The 19,405-nt window shown below is 54.7% G+C and overlaps 32 non-coding genes across 32 annotated transcripts; 19 read left to right on the top strand and 13 right to left on the bottom strand.

Moving 5' to 3' along the window:
• Positions 1 to 186: 186 nt before the first annotated feature.
• On the bottom strand, positions 187 to 258 carry trnaq-cug (transfer RNA glutamine (anticodon CUG)). The gene has a single exon. It is a non-coding gene; the product is annotated as a tRNA-Gln (tRNA).
• Positions 259 to 460: 202 nt separating this feature from the next.
• On the top strand, positions 461 to 533 carry trnat-ugu (transfer RNA threonine (anticodon UGU)). The gene has a single exon. It is a non-coding gene; the product is annotated as a tRNA-Thr (tRNA).
• A 1,065-nt stretch (positions 534 to 1,598) lies between these two features.
• Positions 1,599 to 1,670, top strand: trnae-cuc (transfer RNA glutamic acid (anticodon CUC)). Its single transcript has one exon. It is a non-coding gene; the product is annotated as a tRNA-Glu (tRNA).
• A 278-nt stretch (positions 1,671 to 1,948) lies between these two features.
• On the bottom strand, positions 1,949 to 2,020 carry trnaq-uug (transfer RNA glutamine (anticodon UUG)). The gene has a single exon. It is a non-coding gene; the product is annotated as a tRNA-Gln (tRNA).
• A 173-nt stretch (positions 2,021 to 2,193) lies between these two features.
• trnat-ugu (transfer RNA threonine (anticodon UGU)) lies at positions 2,194 to 2,266 on the top strand. The gene has a single exon. It is a non-coding gene; the product is annotated as a tRNA-Thr (tRNA).
• An 898-nt stretch (positions 2,267 to 3,164) lies between these two features.
• trnaq-cug (transfer RNA glutamine (anticodon CUG)) lies at positions 3,165 to 3,236 on the bottom strand. The gene has a single exon. It is a non-coding gene; the product is annotated as a tRNA-Gln (tRNA).
• A 202-nt stretch (positions 3,237 to 3,438) lies between these two features.
• On the top strand, positions 3,439 to 3,511 carry trnat-ugu (transfer RNA threonine (anticodon UGU)). The gene has a single exon. It is a non-coding gene; the product is annotated as a tRNA-Thr (tRNA).
• A 1,065-nt stretch (positions 3,512 to 4,576) lies between these two features.
• Positions 4,577 to 4,648, top strand: trnae-cuc (transfer RNA glutamic acid (anticodon CUC)). The gene has a single exon. It is a non-coding gene; the product is annotated as a tRNA-Glu (tRNA).
• A 278-nt stretch (positions 4,649 to 4,926) lies between these two features.
• On the bottom strand, positions 4,927 to 4,998 carry trnaq-uug (transfer RNA glutamine (anticodon UUG)). Its single transcript has one exon. It is a non-coding gene; the product is annotated as a tRNA-Gln (tRNA).
• A 173-nt stretch (positions 4,999 to 5,171) lies between these two features.
• On the top strand, positions 5,172 to 5,244 carry trnat-ugu (transfer RNA threonine (anticodon UGU)). The gene has a single exon. It is a non-coding gene; the product is annotated as a tRNA-Thr (tRNA).
• Positions 5,245 to 6,142: 898 nt separating this feature from the next.
• On the bottom strand, positions 6,143 to 6,214 carry trnaq-cug (transfer RNA glutamine (anticodon CUG)). The gene has a single exon. It is a non-coding gene; the product is annotated as a tRNA-Gln (tRNA).
• A 202-nt stretch (positions 6,215 to 6,416) lies between these two features.
• trnat-ugu (transfer RNA threonine (anticodon UGU)) lies at positions 6,417 to 6,489 on the top strand. Its single transcript has one exon. It is a non-coding gene; the product is annotated as a tRNA-Thr (tRNA).
• Positions 6,490 to 7,554: 1,065 nt separating this feature from the next.
• On the top strand, positions 7,555 to 7,626 carry trnae-cuc (transfer RNA glutamic acid (anticodon CUC)). Its single transcript has one exon. It is a non-coding gene; the product is annotated as a tRNA-Glu (tRNA).
• A 278-nt stretch (positions 7,627 to 7,904) lies between these two features.
• Positions 7,905 to 7,976, bottom strand: trnaq-uug (transfer RNA glutamine (anticodon UUG)). Its single transcript has one exon. It is a non-coding gene; the product is annotated as a tRNA-Gln (tRNA).
• Positions 7,977 to 8,149: 173 nt separating this feature from the next.
• On the top strand, positions 8,150 to 8,222 carry trnat-ugu (transfer RNA threonine (anticodon UGU)). The gene has a single exon. It is a non-coding gene; the product is annotated as a tRNA-Thr (tRNA).
• An 898-nt stretch (positions 8,223 to 9,120) lies between these two features.
• Positions 9,121 to 9,192, bottom strand: trnaq-cug (transfer RNA glutamine (anticodon CUG)). Its single transcript has one exon. It is a non-coding gene; the product is annotated as a tRNA-Gln (tRNA).
• A 202-nt stretch (positions 9,193 to 9,394) lies between these two features.
• Positions 9,395 to 9,467, top strand: trnat-ugu (transfer RNA threonine (anticodon UGU)). The gene has a single exon. It is a non-coding gene; the product is annotated as a tRNA-Thr (tRNA).
• A 1,065-nt stretch (positions 9,468 to 10,532) lies between these two features.
• trnae-cuc (transfer RNA glutamic acid (anticodon CUC)) lies at positions 10,533 to 10,604 on the top strand. Its single transcript has one exon. It is a non-coding gene; the product is annotated as a tRNA-Glu (tRNA).
• A 278-nt stretch (positions 10,605 to 10,882) lies between these two features.
• On the bottom strand, positions 10,883 to 10,954 carry trnaq-uug (transfer RNA glutamine (anticodon UUG)). Its single transcript has one exon. It is a non-coding gene; the product is annotated as a tRNA-Gln (tRNA).
• Positions 10,955 to 11,127: 173 nt separating this feature from the next.
• Positions 11,128 to 11,200, top strand: trnat-ugu (transfer RNA threonine (anticodon UGU)). The gene has a single exon. It is a non-coding gene; the product is annotated as a tRNA-Thr (tRNA).
• Positions 11,201 to 12,098: 898 nt separating this feature from the next.
• Positions 12,099 to 12,170, bottom strand: trnaq-cug (transfer RNA glutamine (anticodon CUG)). The gene has a single exon. It is a non-coding gene; the product is annotated as a tRNA-Gln (tRNA).
• Positions 12,171 to 12,372: 202 nt separating this feature from the next.
• Positions 12,373 to 12,445, top strand: trnat-ugu (transfer RNA threonine (anticodon UGU)). Its single transcript has one exon. It is a non-coding gene; the product is annotated as a tRNA-Thr (tRNA).
• A 1,065-nt stretch (positions 12,446 to 13,510) lies between these two features.
• Positions 13,511 to 13,582, top strand: trnae-cuc (transfer RNA glutamic acid (anticodon CUC)). The gene has a single exon. It is a non-coding gene; the product is annotated as a tRNA-Glu (tRNA).
• A 278-nt stretch (positions 13,583 to 13,860) lies between these two features.
• On the bottom strand, positions 13,861 to 13,932 carry trnaq-uug (transfer RNA glutamine (anticodon UUG)). The gene has a single exon. It is a non-coding gene; the product is annotated as a tRNA-Gln (tRNA).
• A 173-nt stretch (positions 13,933 to 14,105) lies between these two features.
• On the top strand, positions 14,106 to 14,178 carry trnat-ugu (transfer RNA threonine (anticodon UGU)). The gene has a single exon. It is a non-coding gene; the product is annotated as a tRNA-Thr (tRNA).
• Positions 14,179 to 15,076: 898 nt separating this feature from the next.
• Positions 15,077 to 15,148, bottom strand: trnaq-cug (transfer RNA glutamine (anticodon CUG)). The gene has a single exon. It is a non-coding gene; the product is annotated as a tRNA-Gln (tRNA).
• A 202-nt stretch (positions 15,149 to 15,350) lies between these two features.
• trnat-ugu (transfer RNA threonine (anticodon UGU)) lies at positions 15,351 to 15,423 on the top strand. Its single transcript has one exon. It is a non-coding gene; the product is annotated as a tRNA-Thr (tRNA).
• Positions 15,424 to 16,488: 1,065 nt separating this feature from the next.
• trnae-cuc (transfer RNA glutamic acid (anticodon CUC)) lies at positions 16,489 to 16,560 on the top strand. Its single transcript has one exon. It is a non-coding gene; the product is annotated as a tRNA-Glu (tRNA).
• A 278-nt stretch (positions 16,561 to 16,838) lies between these two features.
• trnaq-uug (transfer RNA glutamine (anticodon UUG)) lies at positions 16,839 to 16,910 on the bottom strand. The gene has a single exon. It is a non-coding gene; the product is annotated as a tRNA-Gln (tRNA).
• Positions 16,911 to 17,083: 173 nt separating this feature from the next.
• Positions 17,084 to 17,156, top strand: trnat-ugu (transfer RNA threonine (anticodon UGU)). The gene has a single exon. It is a non-coding gene; the product is annotated as a tRNA-Thr (tRNA).
• Positions 17,157 to 18,054: 898 nt separating this feature from the next.
• trnaq-cug (transfer RNA glutamine (anticodon CUG)) lies at positions 18,055 to 18,126 on the bottom strand. Its single transcript has one exon. It is a non-coding gene; the product is annotated as a tRNA-Gln (tRNA).
• A 202-nt stretch (positions 18,127 to 18,328) lies between these two features.
• Positions 18,329 to 18,401, top strand: trnat-ugu (transfer RNA threonine (anticodon UGU)). Its single transcript has one exon. It is a non-coding gene; the product is annotated as a tRNA-Thr (tRNA).
• Positions 18,402 to 19,405: the final 1,004 nt, after the last annotated feature.

Raw genomic sequence — 19,405 nt, 5'->3', positions numbered from 1 at the left:
CACAGATGGGAGAGGGCCTTTCCCTGTGTCCCTGGTGGTCTAGTGGTTAGGATTCGGCACTCTCACCGCTGCGGCCCAAGTTCAGTTCCTGGTCAGGGAAGCGTGGCTTTTTTCCCCCCACCCCGTTTATTTCAGCGGGAATTCCCGTTTGGCATTCCAGACACCAATTCCAATGTCACCCACAAAAGGTTCCACCGAGATTTGAACTCGGATCGCTGGATTCAGAGTCCAGAGTGCTAACCATTACACCATGGAACCACACAAGAGCCGGGGCGACTGTCGATTCCCTTGGTGATCTTCGGTGTCTTCCATGGGCCTGTGCAAGACTTCAGCTTCGCCGTGGCGTCCTTTCTCTGCTCTCTCCGCTGTGTAGCTGAGCCGGGCACCGTGTCTCCCTCATGTTGCCAGCTGCTTGACTCGGTACGTTTGTGTGCGCGTGAGTCAGGACCTGGAGCCTCGTGGCTCCATAGCTCAGGGGTTAGAGCACTGGTCTTGTAAACCAGGGGTCGCGAGTTCAAATCTCGCTGGGGCCTTTTGCCCTCCTTTTGCACTCGGGCTGGACTCGGAGCAGGGTCTCCCACTTGTAAAGGGGTATCAGCTGAGGGCCATAGTTGTGTGATTACTGGCAAGCAACAGGGTGTGGTGGCTCTTGACTTCCTCTGTCTCTTGCTTGCTTCCTGTCCCTCACTCACACCCCACGCCCCGGGGACGTCACACCCTGCTGTGATAATTGATAGGTGCCGAGGAAAACAATGCCAAGCTGGCTGTCGTTGTCCTCATCAAGTCCCGGGCTCCTCCCCGACTGTGTGGGAACTGACGAGCACTTGCGACTAATGCTGCCATTGGACTCCTTGATTAAGAAGGCGGGGGCCCCTGTGTAGATGAAGCAGCAGTTCAGCAGAAGCGCAAGAGAGATTTTCCTGGAGAGCCTTTGCAGACCAGGAAGCAGACACACTGGCTGCTTGAGTTTTCATTGCCCGCCACAGGCTGCTTTGGCATAACGGGCTCGACCTGAGCAGCGCGGGCATCCCGGAGCCATCTTTTCACGGTCTGGTTCTGGCCTTGTGTAGGGAAAGCCTGGCGTCAATATCGAAGACAGTCGTGATTCCGTTCCCCCAGCGGCAAAGTGCTCTCAACTTGGTGTAAGTCTTGTTTTCTTCTTTGTGCTGGGCGATGTGGTTTTCTTTGTGTGTGTGAGTGTTAACCCACCGATGTGTGATGGCTGTAACTCCTGTGATTGTGAAGAATCTTTAGAAATCTTGTACTGCAAGTTTTGTCTGTCAAGCGACACTAGTCTGTATGACACTGAACCTGGTGGGTTTCCCTGTTGTGTCTTTCCAGTTTTTCACAACACAGTTCCTCCCCCAGTTGGCTGACCATTGTGTCGCGGAAGCTGTTGTAGCAGTGATTCTTTTGCAGGTTAGATCTAAGTGACGACGGCAGGCGGGGTCGTGTCTTCAACGGGTTACTGCAGTTTTAAAATCGCTGGTGGATGAGTCTCTGTCTCAATTAAAGATTGCCGAGCCTGGCCCCGCTTTCAGAGCCGACGTCGGTCGCACTGCGGGCACGCCACAGACGGGAGAGGGCTTTTCCCCGTGTCCCTGGTGGTCTAGTGGTTAGGATTCGGCGCTCTCACCGCCGCGGCCCGTGTTCGATTCCCGGTCAGGGAAGTGTGGCCTTTTTTCCCACACCCCGTTTGTTACCCTTAGAGCCGTGCAAGACGTTGAACTCGGAGGAGGTGTTCCGGGTATTTTGACGACGCAGGAACCTCTGTCATAAAATACACGCATGTCTGCTGTACACTCCATCGTCTGCAGTAGTGGGTGATATCTTGCAGGTCCTAGAAAGGCTGATGAGTAAAAGCAGGTTTCTTTGCCCACAGCAGAGCACGCAAGGAAAGCAGCCCACGATCCCATACACAGGTCCTGATTTCAATGTCACCCACAACAGGTTCCACCGAGACTTGATCTCGGATCGCTGGATTCAAAGCCCAGAGTGCTAACCATTACACCATGGAACCACACGAGAGCTGGGGCGACGTCCATGGGCCTGTGCAAGACTTCAGCTTCGCCGTGGCGTCCTTTCTTTGCTTTCTCCATTGTGTAGCTGAGCCGGGCACCGTGTCTCCCACATGTAGCCAGCTGCGTGACTCGGTACGTTTGTGTGTGCGTGAGTCAGGGTCTGGAGCCTCGTGGCTCCATAGTTCAGGGGTTAGAGCACTGGCCTTGTAAACCAGGGGTCGCGAGTTCAAATCTCGCCGGGGCCTTTTGCACTCGGGCTGGACGCGGAGCAGGGTCTCCCGCTTGTAAAGGGGTATCAGCTGAGGGCCGTAATTGTGTGAATACTGGCAAGCAACAGGGTGTGGTGGCTCTTGGCTTTCTCTGTCTCTTGCCTGCTTCCTGTCCCTCACTCACACCCCACGCCCCGGGGACGTCATACCCTGCTGTGATAATTGATAGGTGCCGAGGAAAACAATGCCAAGCTGGCTGTCGTTGTCCTCATCAAGTCCCGGGCTCTTCCCCGACTGTGTGGGAACTGACGAGCACTTGCGACAAATGCTGCCATTGGACTCCTTGATTAAGAAGGCGGGGGCCCCTGCGTAGATGAAGCAGCAGTTCAGCAGAAGCGTGAGAAATTTTCCTGGAGAGCCTTTACAGACACACTGGCTACTTGTGATTTCATTTTCTGTCAAGCGAAACTAGTCTGTATGACACTGAACCTCGTGGGTTTCCCTGTTGTGTCCTTCCAGTCATTCACACCACGGTTCCTCCCCCAGGTGGCTGACCATTGCGTCGCAGAAGCTGTTGTAGCAGTGATTCTTTTACGGGTTAGATCTAAGTGACGACGGCAGGCGGGGTCGTGTCTTCAACGGGTTACTGCAGTTTTAAAATCGCGGGTGGATGAGTCTCTGTCTCAATTCAAGATTGCCGAGCTCGGCCCCGCTTTAAGAGCCGACGTCGGTCGCGCTGCGGGCACGCCACAGACGGGAGAGGGCCTTTCCCTGTGTCCCTGGTGGTCTAGTGGTTAGGATTCGGCGCTCTCACCGCTGCGGCCCAAGTTCAGTTCCTGGTCAGGGAAGCGTGGCTTTTTTCCCCCCACCCCGTTTATTTCAGCGGGAATTCCCGTTTGGCATTCCAGACACCAATTCCAATGTCACCCACAAAAGGTTCCACCGAGATTTGAACTCGGATCGCTGGATTCAGAGTCCAGAGTGCTAACCATTACACCATGGAACCACACAAGAGCCGGGGCGACTGTCGATTCCCTTGGTGATCTTCGGTGTCTTCCATGGGCCTGTGCAAGACTTCAGCTTCGCCGTGGCGTCCTTTCTCTGCTCTCTCCGCTGTGTAGCTGAGCCGGGCACCGTGTCTCCCTCATGTTGCCAGCTGCTTGACTCGGTACGTTTGTGTGCGCGTGAGTCAGGACCTGGAGCCTCGTGGCTCCATAGCTCAGCGGTTAGAGCACAGGTCTTGTAAACCAGGGGTCGCGAGTTCAAATCTCGCTGGGGCCTTTTGCCCTCCTTTTGCACTCGGGCTGGACTCGGAGCAGGGTCTCCCACTTGTAAAGGGGTATCAGCTGAGGGCCATAGTTGTGTGATTACTGGCAAGCAACAGGGTGTGGTGGCTCTTGACTTCCTCTGTCTCTTGCTTGCTTCCTGTCCCTCACTCACACCCCACGCCCCGGGGACGTCACACCCTGCTGTGATAATTGATAGGTGCCGAGGAAAACAATGCCAAGCTGGCTGTCGTTGTCCTCATCAAGTCCCGGGCTCCTCCCCGACTGTGTGGGAACTGACGAGCACTTGCGACTAATGCTGCCATTGGACTCCTTGATTAAGAAGGCGGGGGCCCCTGTGTAGATGAAGCAGCAGTTCAGCAGAAGCGCAAGAGAGATTTTCCTGGAGAGCCTTTGCAGACCAGGAAGCAGACACACTGGCTGCTTGAGTTTTCATTGCCCGCCACAGGCTGCTTTGGCATAACGGGCTCGACCTGAGCAGCGCGGGCATCCCGGAGCCATCTTTTCACGGTCTGGTTCTGGCCTTGTGTAGGGAAAGCCTGGCGTCAATATCGAAGACAGTCGTGATTCCGTTCCCCCAGCGGCAAAGTGCTCTCAACTTGGTGTAAGTCTTGTTTTCTTCTTTGTGCTGGGCGATGTGGTTTTCTTTGTGTGTGTGAGTGTTAACCCACCGATGTGTGATGGCTGTAACTCCTGTGATTGTGAAGAATCTTTAGAAATCTTGTACTGCAAGTTTTGTCTGTCAAGCGACACTAGTCTGTATGACACTGAACCTGGTGGGTTTCCCTGTTGTGTCTTTCCAGTTTTTCACAACACAGTTCCTCCCCCAGTTGGCTGACCATTGTGTCGCGGAAGCTGTTGTAGCAGTGATTCTTTTGCAGGTTAGATCTAAGTGACGACGGCAGGCGGGGTCGTGTCTTCAACGGGTTACTGCAGTTTTAAAATCGCTGGTGGATGAGTCTCTGTCTCAATTAAAGATTGCCGAGCCTGGCCCCGCTTTCAGAGCCGACGTCGGTCGCACTGCGGGCACGCCACAGACGGGAGAGGGCTTTTCCCCGTGTCCCTGGTGGTCTAGTGGTTAGGATTCGGCGCTCTCACCGCCGCGGCCCGTGTTCGATTCCCGGTCAGGGAAGTGTGGCCTTTTTTCCCACACCCCGTTTGTTACCCTTAGAGCCGTGCAAGACGTTGAACTCGGAGGAGGTGTTCCGGGTATTTTGACGACGCAGGAACCTCTGTCATAAAATACACGCATGTCTGCTGTACACTCCATCGTCTGCAGTAGTGGGTGATATCTTGCAGGTCCTAGAAAGGCTGATGAGTAAAAGCAGGTTTCTTTGCCCACAGCAGAGCACGCAAGGAAAGCAGCCCACGATCCCATACACAGGTCCTGATTTCAATGTCACCCACAACAGGTTCCACCGAGACTTGATCTCGGATCGCTGGATTCAAAGCCCAGAGTGCTAACCATTACACCATGGAACCACACGAGAGCTGGGGCGACGTCCATGGGCCTGTGCAAGACTTCAGCTTCGCCGTGGCGTCCTTTCTTTGCTTTCTCCATTGTGTAGCTGAGCCGGGCACCGTGTCTCCCACATGTAGCCAGCTGCGTGACTCGGTACGTTTGTGTGTGCGTGAGTCAGGGTCTGGAGCCTCGTGGCTCCATAGTTCAGGGGTTAGAGCACTGGCCTTGTAAACCAGGGGTCGCGAGTTCAAATCTCGCCGGGGCCTTTTGCACTCGGGCTGGACGCGGAGCAGGGTCTCCCGCTTGTAAAGGGGTATCAGCTGAGGGCCGTAATTGTGTGAATACTGGCAAGCAACAGGGTGTGGTGGCTCTTGGCTTTCTCTGTCTCTTGCCTGCTTCCTGTCCCTCACTCACACCCCACGCCCCGGGGACGTCATACCCTGCTGTGATAATTGATAGGTGCCGAGGAAAACAATGCCAAGCTGGCTGTCGTTGTCCTCATCAAGTCCCGGGCTCTTCCCCGACTGTGTGGGAACTGACGAGCACTTGCGACAAATGCTGCCATTGGACTCCTTGATTAAGAAGGCGGGGGCCCCTGCGTAGATGAAGCAGCAGTTCAGCAGAAGCGTGAGAAATTTTCCTGGAGAGCCTTTACAGACACACTGGCTACTTGTGATTTCATTTTCTGTCAAGCGAAACTAGTCTGTATGACACTGAACCTCGTGGGTTTCCCTGTTGTGTCCTTCCAGTCATTCACACCACGGTTCCTCCCCCAGGTGGCTGACCATTGCGTCGCAGAAGCTGTTGTAGCAGTGATTCTTTTACGGGTTAGATCTAAGTGACGACGGCAGGCGGGGTCGTGTCTTCAACGGGTTACTGCAGTTTTAAAATCGCGGGTGGATGAGTCTCTGTCTCAATTCAAGATTGCCGAGCTCGGCCCCGCTTTAAGAGCCGACGTCGGTCGCGCTGCGGGCACGCCACAGATGGGAGAGGGCCTTTCCCTGTGTCCCTGGTGGTCTAGTGGTTAGGATTCGGCGCTCTCACCGCTGCGGCCCAAGTTCAGTTCCTGGTCAGGGAAGCGTGGCTTTTTTCCCCCCACCCCGTTTATTTCAGCGGGAATTCCCGTTTGGCATTCCAGACACCAATTCCAATGTCACCCACAAAAGGTTCCACCGAGATTTGAACTCGGATCGCTGGATTCAGAGTCCAGAGTGCTAACCATTACACCATGGAACCACACAAGAGCCGGGGCGACTGTCGATTCCCTTGGTGATCTTCGGTGTCTTCCATGGGCCTGTGCAAGACTTCAGCTTCGCCGTGGCGTCCTTTCTCTGCTCTCTCCGCTGTGTAGCTGAGCCGGGCACCGTGTCTCCCTCATGTTGCCAGCTGCTTGACTCGGTACGTTTGTGTGCGCGTGAGTCAGGCCCTGGAGCCTCGTGGCTCCATAGCTCAGGGGTTAGAGCACTGGTCTTGTAAACCAGGGGTCGTGAGTTCAAATCTCGCTGGGGCCTTTTGCCCTCCTTTTGCACTCGGGCTGGACTCGGAGCAGGGTCTCCCACTTGTAAAGGGGTATCAGCTGAGGGCCATAGTTGTGTGATTACTGGCAAGCAACAGGGTGTGGTGGCTCTTGACTTCCTCTGTCTCTTGCTTGCTTCCTGTCCCTCACTCACACCCCACGCCCCGGGGACGTCACACCCTGCTGTGATAATTGATAGGTGCCGAGGAAAACAATGCCAAGCTGGCTGTCGTTGTCCTCATCAAGTCCCGGGCTCCTCCCCGACTGTGTGGGAACTGACGAGCACTTGCGACTAATGCTGCCATTGGACTCCTTGATTAAGAAGGCGGGGGCCCCTGTGTAGATGAAGCAGCAGTTCAGCAGAAGCGCAAGAGAGATTTTCCTGGAGAGCCTTTGCAGACCAGGAAGCAGACACACTGGCTGCTTGAGTTTTCATTGCCCGCCACAGGCTGCTTTGGCATAACGGGCTCGACCTGAGCAGCGCGGGCATCCCGGAGCCATCTTTTCACGGTCTGGTTCTGGCCTTGTGTAGGGAAAGCCTGGCGTCAATATCGAAGACAGTCGTGATTCCGTTCCCCCAGCGGCAAAGTGCTCTCAACTTGGTGTAAGTCTTGTTTTCTTCTTTGTGCTGGGCGATGTGGTTTTCTTTGTGTGTGTGAGTGTTAACCCACCGATGTGTGATGGCTGTAACTCCTGTGATTGTGAAGAATCTTTAGAAATCTTGTACTGCAAGTTTTGTCTGTCAAGCGACACTAGTCTGTATGACACTGAACCTGGTGGGTTTCCCTGTTGTGTCTTTCCAGTTTTTCACAACACAGTTCCTCCCCCAGTTGGCTGACCATTGTGTCGCGGAAGCTGTTGTAGCAGTGATTCTTTTGCAGGTTAGATCTAAGTGACGACGGCAGGCGGGGTCGTGTCTTCAACGGGTTACTGCAGTTTTAAAATCGCTGGTGGATGAGTCTCTGTCTCAATTAAAGATTGCCGAGCCTGGCCCCGCTTTCAGAGCCGACGTCGGTCGCACTGCGGGCACGCCACAGACGGGAGAGGGCTTTTCCCCGTGTCCCTGGTGGTCTAGTGGTTAGGATTCGGCGCTCTCACCGCCGCGGCCCGTGTTCGATTCCCGGTCAGGGAAGTGTGGCCTTTTTTCCCACACCCCGTTTGTTACCCTTAGAGCCGTGCAAGACGTTGAACTCGGAGGAGGTGTTCCGGGTATTTTGACGACGCAGGAACCTCTGTCATAAAATACACGCATGTCTGCTGTACACTCCATCGTCTGCAGTAGTGGGTGATATCTTGCAGGTCCTAGAAAGGCTGATGAGTAAAAGCAGGTTTCTTTGCCCACAGCAGAGCACGCAAGGAAAGCAGCCCACGATCCCATACACAGGTCCTGATTTCAATGTCACCCACAACAGGTTCCACCGAGACTTGATCTCGGATCGCTGGATTCAAAGCCCAGAGTGCTAACCATTACACCATGGAACCACACGAGAGCTGGGGCGACGTCCATGGGCCTGTGCAAGACTTCAGCTTCGCCGTGGCGTCCTTTCTTTGCTTTCTCCATTGTGTAGCTGAGCCGGGCACCGTGTCTCCCACATGTAGCCAGCTGCGTGACTCGGTACGTTTGTGTGTGCGTGAGTCAGGGTCTGGAGCCTCGTGGCTCCATAGTTCAGGGGTTAGAGCACTGGCCTTGTAAACCAGGGGTCGCGAGTTCAAATCTCGCCGGGGCCTTTTGCACTCGGGCTGGACGCGGAGCAGGGTCTCCCGCTTGTAAAGGGGTATCAGCTGAGGGCCGTAATTGTGTGAATACTGGCAAGCAACAGGGTGTGGTGGCTCTTGGCTTTCTCTGTCTCTTGCCTGCTTCCTGTCCCTCACTCACACCCCACGCCCCGGGGACGTCATACCCTGCTGTGATAATTGATAGGTGCCGAGGAAAACAATGCCAAGCTGGCTGTCGTTGTCCTCATCAAGTCCCGGGCTCTTCCCCGACTGTGTGGGAACTGACGAGCACTTGCGACAAATGCTGCCATTGGACTCCTTGATTAAGAAGGCGGGGGCCCCTGCGTAGATGAAGCAGCAGTTCAGCAGAAGCGTGAGAAATTTTCCTGGAGAGCCTTTACAGACACACTGGCTACTTGTGATTTCATTTTCTGTCAAGCGAAACTAGTCTGTATGACACTGAACCTCGTGGGTTTCCCTGTTGTGTCCTTCCAGTCATTCACACCACGGTTCCTCCCCCAGGTGGCTGACCATTGCGTCGCAGAAGCTGTTGTAGCAGTGATTCTTTTACGGGTTAGATCTAAGTGACGACGGCAGGCGGGGTCGTGTCTTCAACGGGTTACTGCAGTTTTAAAATCGCGGGTGGATGAGTCTCTGTCTCAATTCAAGATTGCCGAGCTCGGCCCCGCTTTAAGAGCCGACGTCGGTCGCGCTGCGGGCACGCCACAGATGGGAGAGGGCCTTTCCCTGTGTCCCTGGTGGTCTAGTGGTTAGGATTCGGCGCTCTCACCGCTGCGGCCCAAGTTCAGTTCCTGGTCAGGGAAGCGTGGCTTTTTTCCCCCCACCCCGTTTATTTCAGCGGGAATTCCCGTTTGGCATTCCAGACACCAATTCCAATGTCACCCACAAAAGGTTCCACCGAGATTTGAACTCGGATCGCTGGATTCAGAGTCCAGAGTGCTAACCATTACACCATGGAACCACACAAGAGCCGGGGCGACTGTCGATTCCCTTGGTGATCTTCGGTGTCTTCCATGGGCCTGTGCAAGACTTCAGCTTCGCCGTGGCGTCCTTTCTCTGCTCTCTCCGCTGTGTAGCTGAGCCGGGCACCGTGTCTCCCTCATGTTGCCAGCTGCTTGACTCGGTACGTTTGTGTGCGCGTGAGTCAGGCCCTGGAGCCTCGTGGCTCCATAGCTCAGGGGTTAGAGCACTGGTCTTGTAAACCAGGGGTCGTGAGTTCAAATCTCGCTGGGGCCTTTTGCCCTCCTTTTGCACTCGGGCTGGACTCGGAGCAGGGTCTCCCACTTGTAAAGGGGTATCAGCTGAGGGCCATAGTTGTGTGATTACTGGCAAGCAACAGGGTGTGGTGGCTCTTGACTTCCTCTGTCTCTTGCTTGCTTCCTGTCCCTCACTCACACCCCACGCCCCGGGGACGTCACACCCTGCTGTGATAATTGATAGGTGCCGAGGAAAACAATGCCAAGCTGGCTGTCGTTGTCCTCATCAAGTCCCGGGCTCCTCCCCGACTGTGTGGGAACTGACGAGCACTTGCGACTAATGCTGCCATTGGACTCCTTGATTAAGAAGGCGGGGGCCCCTGTGTAGATGAAGCAGCAGTTCAGCAGAAGCGCAAGAGAGATTTTCCTGGAGAGCCTTTGCAGACCAGGAAGCAGACACACTGGCTGCTTGAGTTTTCATTGCCCGCCACAGGCTGCTTTGGCATAACGGGCTCGACCTGAGCAGCGCGGGCATCCCGGAGCCATCTTTTCACGGTCTGGTTCTGGCCTTGTGTAGGGAAAGCCTGGCGTCAATATCGAAGACAGTCGTGATTCCGTTCCCCCAGCGGCAAAGTGCTCTCAACTTGGTGTAAGTCTTGTTTTCTTCTTTGTGCTGGGCGATGTGGTTTTCTTTGTGTGTGTGAGTGTTAACCCACCGATGTGTGATGGCTGTAACTCCTGTGATTGTGAAGAATCTTTAGAAATCTTGTACTGCAAGTTTTGTCTGTCAAGCGACACTAGTCTGTATGACACTGAACCTCGTGGGTTTCCCTGTTGTGTCTTTCCAGTTTTTCACAACACAGTTCCTCCCCCAGTTGGCTGACCATTGTGTCGCGGAAGCTGTTGTAGCAGTGATTCTTTTGCGGGTTAGATCTAAGTGACGACGGCAGGCGGGGTCGTGTCTTCAACGGGTTACTGCAGTTTTAAAATCGCTGGTGGATGAGTCTCTGTCTCAATTAAAGATTGCCGAGCTTGGCCCCGCTTTCAGAGCCGACGTCGGTCGCACTGCGGGCACGCCACAGACGGGAGAGGGCTTTTCCCTGTGTCCCTGGTGGTCTAGTGGTTAGGATTCGGCGCTCTCACCGCCGCGGCCCGGGTTCGATTCCCGGTCAGGGAAGTGTGGGCTTTTTTCCCACACCCCGTTTGTTACCCTTAGAGCCGTGCAAGACGTTGAACTCGGAGGAGGTGTTCCGGGTATTTTGACGACGCAGGAACCTCTGTCATAAAATACACGCATGTCTGCTGTACACTCAATCGTCTGCAGTAGTGGGTGATATCTTGCAGGTCCTAGAAAGGCTGATGAGTAAAAGCAGGTTTCTTTGCCCACAGCAGAGCACGCAAGGAAAGCAGCCCACGATCCCATACACAGGTCCTGATTTCAATGTCACCCACAACAGGTTCCACCGAGACTTGAACTCGGATCGCTGGATTCAAAGCCCAGAGTGCTAACCATTACACCATGGAACCACACGAGAGCTGGGGCGACGTCCATGGGCCTGTGCAAGACTTCAGCTTCGCCGTGGCGTCCTTTCTTTGCTTTCTCCATTGTGTAGCTGAGCCGGGCACCGTGTCTCCCACATGTAGCCAGCTGCGTGACTCGGTACGTTTGTGTGTGCGTGAGTCAGGGTCTGGAGCCTCGTGGCTCCATAGTTCAGGGGTTAGAGCACTGGCCTTGTAAACCAGGGGTCGCGAGTTCAAATCTCGCCGGGGCCTTTTGCACTCGGGCTGGACGCGGAGCAGGGTCTCCCGCTTGTAAAGGGGTATCAGCTGAGGGCCGTAATTGTGTGAATACTGGCAAGCAACAGGGTGTGGTGGCTCTTGGCTTTCTCTGTCTCTTGCCTGCTTCCTGTCCCTCACTCACACCCCACGCCCCGGGGACGTCATACCCTGCTGTGATAATTGATAGGTGCCGAGGAAAACAATGCCAAGCTGGCTGTCGTTGTCCTCATCAAGTCCCGGGCTCTTCCCCGACTGTGTGGGAACTGACGAGCACTTGCGACAAATGCTGCCATTGGACTCCTTGATTAAGAAGGCGGGGGCCCCTGCGTAGATGAAGCAGCAGTTCAGCAGAAGCGTGAGAAATTTTCCTGGAGAGCCTTTACAGACACACTGGCTACTTGTGATTTCATTTTCTGTCAAGCGAAACTAGTCTGTATGACACTGAACCTCGTGGGTTTCCCTGTTGTGTCCTTCCAGTCATTCACACCACGGTTCCTCCCCCAGGTGGCTGACCATTGCGTCGCGGAAGCTGTTGTAGCAGTGATTCTTTTACGGGTTAGATCTAAGTGACGACGGCAGGCGGGGTCGTTTCTTCAACGGGTTACTGCAGTTTTAAAATCGCGGGTGGATGAGTCTCTGTCTCAATTCAAGATTGCCGAGCTCGGCCCCGCTTTAAGAGCCGACGTCGGTCGCGCTGCGGGCACGCCACAGATGGGAGAGGGCCTTTCCCTGTGTCCCTGGTGGTCTAGTGGTTAGGATTCGGCACTCTCACCGCTGCGGCCCAAGTTCAGTTCCTGGTCAGGGAAGCGTGGCTTTTTTCCCCCCACCCCGTTTATTTCAGCGGGAATTCCCGTTTGGCATTCCAGACACCAATTCCAATGTCACCCACAAAAGGTTCCACCGAGATTTGAACTCGGATCGCTGGATTCAGAGTCCAGAGTGCTAACCATTACACCATGGAACCACACAAGAGCCGGGGCGACTGTCGATTCCCTTGGTGATCTTCGGTGTCTTCCATGGGCCTGTGCAAGACTTCAGCTTCGCCGTGGCGTCCTTTCTCTGCTCTCTCCGCTGTGTAGCTGAGCCGGGCACCGTGTCTCCCTCATGTTGCCAGCTGCTTGACTCGGTACGTTTGTGTGCGCGTGAGTCAGGACCTGGAGCCTCGTGGCTCCATAGCTCAGGGGTTAGAGCACTGGTCTTGTAAACCAGGGGTCGTGAGTTCAAATCTCGCTGGGGCCTTTTGCCCTCCTTTTGCACTCGGGCTGGACTCGGAGCAGGGTCTCCCACTTGTAAAGGGGTATCAGCTGAGGGCCATAGTTGTGTGATTACTGGCAAGCAACAGGGTGTGGTGGCTCTTGACTTCCTCTGTCTCTTGCTTGCTTCCTGTCCCTCACTCACACCCCACGCCCCGGGGACGTCACACCCTGCTGTGATAATTGATAGGTGCCGAGGAAAACAATGCCAAGCTGGCTGTCGTTGTCCTCATCAAGTCCCGGGCTCCTCCCCGACTGTGTGGGAACTGACGAGCACTTGCGACTAATGCTGCCATTGGACTCCTTGATTAAGAAGGCGGGGGCCCCTGTGTAGATGAAGCAGCAGTTCAGCAGAAGCGCAAGAGAGATTTTCCTGGGGAGCCTTTGCAGACCAGGAAGCAGACACACTGGCTGCTTGAGTTTTCATTGCCCGCCACAGGCTGCTTTGGCATAACGGGCTCGACCTGAGCAGCGCGGGCATCCCGGAGCCATCTTTTCACGGTCTGGTTCTGGCCTTGTGTAGGGAAAGCCTGGCGTCAATATCGAAGACAGTCGTGATTCCGTTCCCCCAGCGGCAAAGTGCTCTCAACTTGGTGTAAGTCTTGTTTTCTTCTTTGTGCTGGGCGATGTGGTTTTCTTTGTGTGTGTGAGTGTTAACCCACCGATGTGTGATGGCTGTAACTCCTGTGATTGTGAAGAATCTTTAGAAATCTTGTACTGCAAGTTTTGTCTGTCAAGCGACACTAGTCTGTATGACACTGAACCTCGTGGGTTTCCCTGTTGTGTCTTTCCAGTTTTTCACAACACAGTTCCTCCCCCAGTTGGCTGACCATTGTGTCGCGGAAGCTGTTGTAGCAGTGATTCTTTTGCGGGTTAGATCTAAGTGACGACGGCAGGCGGGGTCGTGTCTTCAACGGGTTACTGCAGTTTTAAAATCGCTGGTGGATGAGTCTCTGTCTCAATTAAAGATTGCCGAGCTTGGCCCCGCTTTCAGAGCCGACGTCGGTCGCACTGCGGGCACGCCACAGACGGGAGAGGGCTTTTCCCTGTGTCCCTGGTGGTCTAGTGGTTAGGATTCGGCGCTCTCACCGCCGCGGCCCGGGTTCGATTCCCGGTCAGGGAAGTGTGGGCTTTTTTCCCACACCCCGTTTGTTACCCTTAGAGCCGTGCAAGACGTTGAACTCGGAGGAGGTGTTCCGGGTATTTTGACGACGCAGGAACCTCTGTCATAAAATACACGCATGTCTGCTGTACACTCAATCGTCTGCAGTAGTGGGTGATATCTTGCAGGTCCTAGAAAGGCTGATGAGTAAAAGCAGGTTTCTTTGCCCACAGCAGAGCACGCAAGGAAAGCAGCCCACGATCCCATACACAGGTCCTGATTTCAATGTCACCCACAACAGGTTCCACCGAGACTTGAACTCGGATCGCTGGATTCAAAGCCCAGAGTGCTAACCATTACACCATGGAACCACACGAGAGCTGGGGCGACGTCCATGGGCCTGTGCAAGACTTCAGCTTCGCCGTGGCGTCCTTTCTTTGCTTTCTCCATTGTGTAGCTGAGCCGGGCACCGTGTCTCCCACATGTAGCCAGCTGCGTGACTCGGTACGTTTGTGTGTGCGTGAGTCAGGGTCTGGAGCCTCGTGGCTCCATAGTTCAGGGGTTAGAGCACTGGCCTTGTAAACCAGGGGTCGCGAGTTCAAATCTCGCCGGGGCCTTTTGCACTCGGGCTGGACGCGGAGCAGGGTCTCCCGCTTGTAAAGGGGTATCAGCTGAGGGCCGTAATTGTGTGAATACTGGCAAGCAACAGGGTGTGGTGGCTCTTGGCTTTCTCTGTCTCTTGCCTGCTTCCTGTCCCTCACTCACACCCCACGCCCCGGGGACGTCATACCCTGCTGTGATAATTGATAGGTGCCGAGGAAAACAATGCCAAGCTGGCTGTCGTTGTCCTCATCAAGTCCCGGGCTCTTCCCCGACTGTGTGGGAACTGACGAGCACTTGCGACAAATGCTGCCATTGGACTCCTTGATTAAGAAGGCGGGGGCCCCTGCGTAGATGAAGCAGCAGTTCAGCAGAAGCGTGAGAAATTTTCCTGGAGAGCCTTTACAGACACACTGGCTACTTGTGATTTCATTTTCTGTCAAGCGAAACTAGTCTGTATGACACTGAACCTCGTGGGTTTCCCTGTTGTGTCCTTCCAGTCATTCACACCACGGTTCCTCCCCCAGGTGGCTGACCATTGCGTCGCGGAAGCTGTTGTAGCAGTGATTCTTTTACGGGTTAGATCTAAGTGACGACGGCAGGCGGGGTCGTTTCTTCAACGGGTTACTGCAGTTTTAAAATCGCGGGTGGATGAGTCTCTGTCTCAATTCAAGATTGCCGAGCTCGGCCCCGCTTTAAGAGCCGACGTCGGTCGCGCTGCGGGCACGCCACAGATGGGAGAGGGCCTTTCCCTGTGTCCCTGGTGGTCTAGTGGTTAGGATTCGGCACTCTCACCGCTGCGGCCCAAGTTCAGTTCCTGGTCAGGGAAGCGTGGCTTTTTTCCCCCCACCCCGTTTATTTCAGCGGGAATTCCCGTTTGGCATTCCAGACACCAATTCCAATGTCACCCACAAAAGGTTCCACCGAGATTTGAACTCAGATCGCTGGATTCAGAGTCCAGAGTGCTAACCATTACACCATGGAACCACACAAGAGCCGGGGCGACTGTCGATTCCCTTGGTGATCTTCGGTGTCTTCCATGGGCCTGTGCAAGACTTCAGCTTCGCCGTGGCGTCCTTTCTCTGCTCTCTCCGCTGTGTAGCTGAGCCGGGCACCGTGTCTCCCTCATGTTGCCAGCTGCTTGACTCGGTACGTTTGTGTGCGCGTGAGTCAGGACCTGGAGCCTCGTGGCTCCATAGCTCAGGGGTTAGAGCACTGGTCTTGTAAACCAGGGGTCGCGAGTTCAAATCTCGCTGGGGCCTTTTGCCCTCCTTTTGCACTCGGGCTGGACTCGGAGCAGGGTCTCCCACTTGTAAAGGGGTATCAGCTGAGGGCCATAGTTGTGTGATTACTGGCAAGCAACAGGGTGTGGTGGCTCTTGACTTCCTCTGTCTCTTGCTTGCTTCCTGTCCCTCACTCACACCCCACGCCCCGGGGACGTCACACCCTGCTGTGATAATTGATAGGTGCCGAGGAAAACAATGCCAAGCTGGCTGTCGTTGTCCTCATCAAGTCCCGGGCTCCTCCCCGACTGTGTGGGAACTGACGAGCACTTGCGACTAATGCTGCCATTGGACTCCTTGATTAAGAAGGCGGGGGCCCCTGTGTAGATGAAGCAGCAGTTCAGCAGAAGCGCAAGAGAGATTTTCCTGGAGAGCCTTTGCAGACCAGGAAGCAGACACACTGGCTGCTTGAGTTTTCATTGCCCGCCACAGGCTGCTTTGGCATAACGGGCTCGACCTGAGCAGCGCGGGCATCCCGGAGCCATCTTTTCACGGTCTGGTTCTGGCCTTGTGTAGGGAAAGCCTGGCGTCAATATCGAAGACAGTCGTGATTCCGTTCCCCCAGCGGCAAAGTGCTCTCAACTTGGTGTAAGTCTTGTTTTCTTCTTTGTGCTGGGCGATGTGGTTTTCTTTGTGTGTGTGAGTGTTAACCCACCGATGTGTGATGGCTGTAACTCCTGTGATTGTGAAGAATCTTTAGAAATCTTGTACTGCAAGTTTTGTCTGTCAAGCGACACTAGTCTGTATGACACTGAACCTGGTGGGTTTCCCTGTTGTGTCTTTCCAGTTTTTCACAACACAGTTCCTCCCCCAGTTGGCTGACCATTGTGTCGCGGAAGCTGTTGTAGCAGTGATTCTTTTGCAGGTTAGATCTAAGTGACGACGGCAGGCGGGGTCGTGTCTTCAACGGGTTACTGCAGTTTTAAAATCGCTGGTGGATGAGTCTCTGTCTCAATTAAAGATTGCCGAGCCTGGCCCTGCTTTCAGAGCCGACGTCGGTCGCACTGCGGGCACGCCACAGACGGGAGAGGGCTTTTCCCCGTGTCCCTGGTGGTCTAGTGGTTAGGATTCGGCGCTCTCACCGCCGCGGCCCGTGTTCGATTCCCGTTCAGGGAAGTGTGGCCTTTTTTCCCACACCCCGTTTGTTACCCTTAGAGCCGTGCAAGACGTTGAACTCGGAGGAGGTGTTCCGGGTATTTTGACGACGCAGGAACCTCTGTCATAAAATACACGCATGTCTGCTGTACACTCCATCGTCTGCAGTAGTGGGTGATATCTTGCAGGTCCTAGAAAGGCTGATGAGTAAAAGCAGGTTTCTTTGCCCACAGCAGAGCACGCAAGGAAAGCAGCCCACGATCCCATACACAGGTCCTGATTTCAATGTCACCCACAACAGGTTCCACCGAGACTTGAACTCGGATCGCTGGATTCAAAGCCCAGAGTGCTAACCATTACACCATGGAACCACACGAGAGCTGGGGCGACGTCCATGGGCCTGTGCAAGACTTCAGCTTCGCCGTGGCGTCCTTTCTTTGCTTTCTCCATTGTGTAGCTGAGCCGGGCACCGTGTCTCCCACATGTAGCCAGCTGCGTGACTCGGTACGTTTGTGTGTGCGTGAGTCAGGGTCTGGAGCCTCGTGGCTCCATAGTTCAGGGGTTAGAGCACTGGCCTTGTAAACCAGGGGTCGCGAGTTCAAATCTCGCCGGGGCCTTTTGCACTGGGGCTGGACGCGGAGCAGGGTCTCCCGCTTGTAAAGGGGTATCAGCTGAGGGCCGTAATTGTGTGAATACTGGCAAGCAACAGGGTGTGGTGGCTCTTGGCTTTCTCTGTCTCTTGCCTGCTTCCTGTCCCTCACTCACACCCCACGCCCCGGGGACGTCATACCCTGCTGTGATAATTGATAGGTGCCGAGGAAAACAATGCCAAGCTGGCTGTCGTTGTCCTCATCAAGTCCCGGGCTCTTCCCCGACTGTGTGGGAACTGACGAGCACTTGCGACAAATGCTGCCATTGGACTCCTTGATTAAGAAGGCGGGGGCCCCTGCGTAGATGAAGCAGCAGTTCAGCAGAAGCGTGAGAAATTTTCCTGGAGAGCCTTTACAGACACACTGGCTACTTGTGATTTCATTTTCTGTCAAGCGAAACTAGTCTGTATGACACTGAACCTCGTGGGTTTCCCTGTTGTGTCCTTCCAGTCATTCACACCACGGTTCCTCCCCCAGGTGGCTGACCATTGCGTCGCAGAAGCTGTTGTAGCAGTGATTCTTTTACGGGTTAGATCTAAGTGACGACGGCAGGCGGGGTCGTGTCTTCAACGGGTTACTGCAGTTTTAAAATCGCGGGTGGATGAGTCTCTGTCTCAATTCAAGATTGCCGAGCTCGGCCCCGCTTTAAGAGCCGACGTCGGTCGCGCTGCGGGCACGCCACAGATGGGAGAGGGCCTTTCCCTGTGTCCCTGGTGGTCTAGTGGTTAGGATTCGGCACTCTCACCGCTGCGGCCCAAGTTCAGTTCCTGGTCAGGGAAGCGTGGCTTTTTTCCCCCCACCCCGTTTATTTCAGCGGGAATTCCCGTTTGGCATTCCAGACACCAATTCCAATGTCAGCCACAAAAGGTTCCACCGAGATTTGAACTCGGATCGCTGGATTCAGAGTCCAGAGTGCTAACCATTACACCATGGAACCACACAAGAGCCGGGGCGACTGTCGATTCCCTTGGTGATCTTCGGTGTCTTCCATGGGCCTGTGCAAGACTTCAGCTTCGCCGTGGCGTCCTTTCTCTGCTCTCTCCGCTGTGTAGCTGAGCCGGGCACCGTGTCTCCCTCATGTTGCCAGCTGCTTGACTCGGTACGTTTGTGTGCGCGTGAGTCAGGACCTGGAGCCTCGTGGCTCCATAGCTCAGGGGTTAGAGCACTGGTCTTGTAAACCAGGGGTCGTGAGTTCAAATCTCGCTGGGGCCTTTTGCCCTCCTTTTGCACTCGGGCTGGACTCGGAGCAGGGTCTCCCACTTGTAAAGGGGTATCAGCTGAGGGCCATAGTTGTGTGATTACTGGCAAGCAACAGGGTGTGGTGGCTCTTGACTTCCTCTGTCTCTTGCTTGCTTCCTGTCCCTCACTCACACCCCACGCCCCGGGGACGTCACACCCTGCTGTGATAATTGATAGGTGCCGAGGAAAACAATGCCAAGCTGGCTGTCGTTGTCCTCATCAAGTCCCGGGCTCCTCCCCGACTGTGTGGGAACTGACGAGCACTTGCGACTAATGCTGCCATTGGACTCCTTGATTAAGAAGGCGGGGGCCCCTGTGTAGATGAAGCAGCAGTTCAGCAGAAGCGCAAGAGAGATTTTCCTGGGGAGCCTTTGCAGACCAGGAAGCAGACACACTGGCTGCTTGAGTTTTCATTGCCCGCCACAGGCTGCTTTGGCATAACGGGCTCGACCTGAGCAGCGCGGGCATCCCGGAGCCATCTTTTCACGGTCTGGTTCTGGCCTTGTGTAGGGAAAGCCTGGCGTCAATATCGAAGACAGTCGTGATTCCGTTCCCCCAGCGGCAAAGTGCTCTCAACTTGGTGTAAGTCTTGTTTTCTTCTTTGTGCTGGGCGATGTGGTTTTCTTTGTGTGTGTGAGTGTTAACCCACCGATGTGTGATGGCTGTAACTCCTGTGATTGTGAAGAATCTTTAGAAATCTTGTACTGCAAGTTTTGTCTGTCAAGCGACACTAGTCTGTATGACACTGAACCTCGTGGGTTTCCCTGTTGTGTCTTTCCAGTTTTTCACAACACAGTTCCTCCCCCAGTTGGCTGACCATTGTGTCGCGGAAGCTGTTGTAGCAGTGATTCTTTTGCGGGTTAGATCTAAGTGACGACGGCAGGCGGGGTCGTGTCTTCAACGGGTTACTGCAGTTTTAAAATCGCTGGTGGATGAGTCTCTGTCTCAATTAAAGATTGCCGAGCTTGGCCCCGCTT

The sequence above is a fragment of the Lepisosteus oculatus genome, chromosome 6 (assembly GCF_040954835.1).
Source record: "Lepisosteus oculatus isolate fLepOcu1 chromosome 6, fLepOcu1.hap2, whole genome shotgun sequence".
NCBI lineage: Eukaryota > Metazoa > Chordata > Actinopteri > Semionotiformes > Lepisosteidae > Lepisosteus > Lepisosteus oculatus.
The sequence above is the reverse complement of the archived record's forward strand: the minus strand, read 5'-3'. Positions and strand labels throughout refer to the sequence as shown.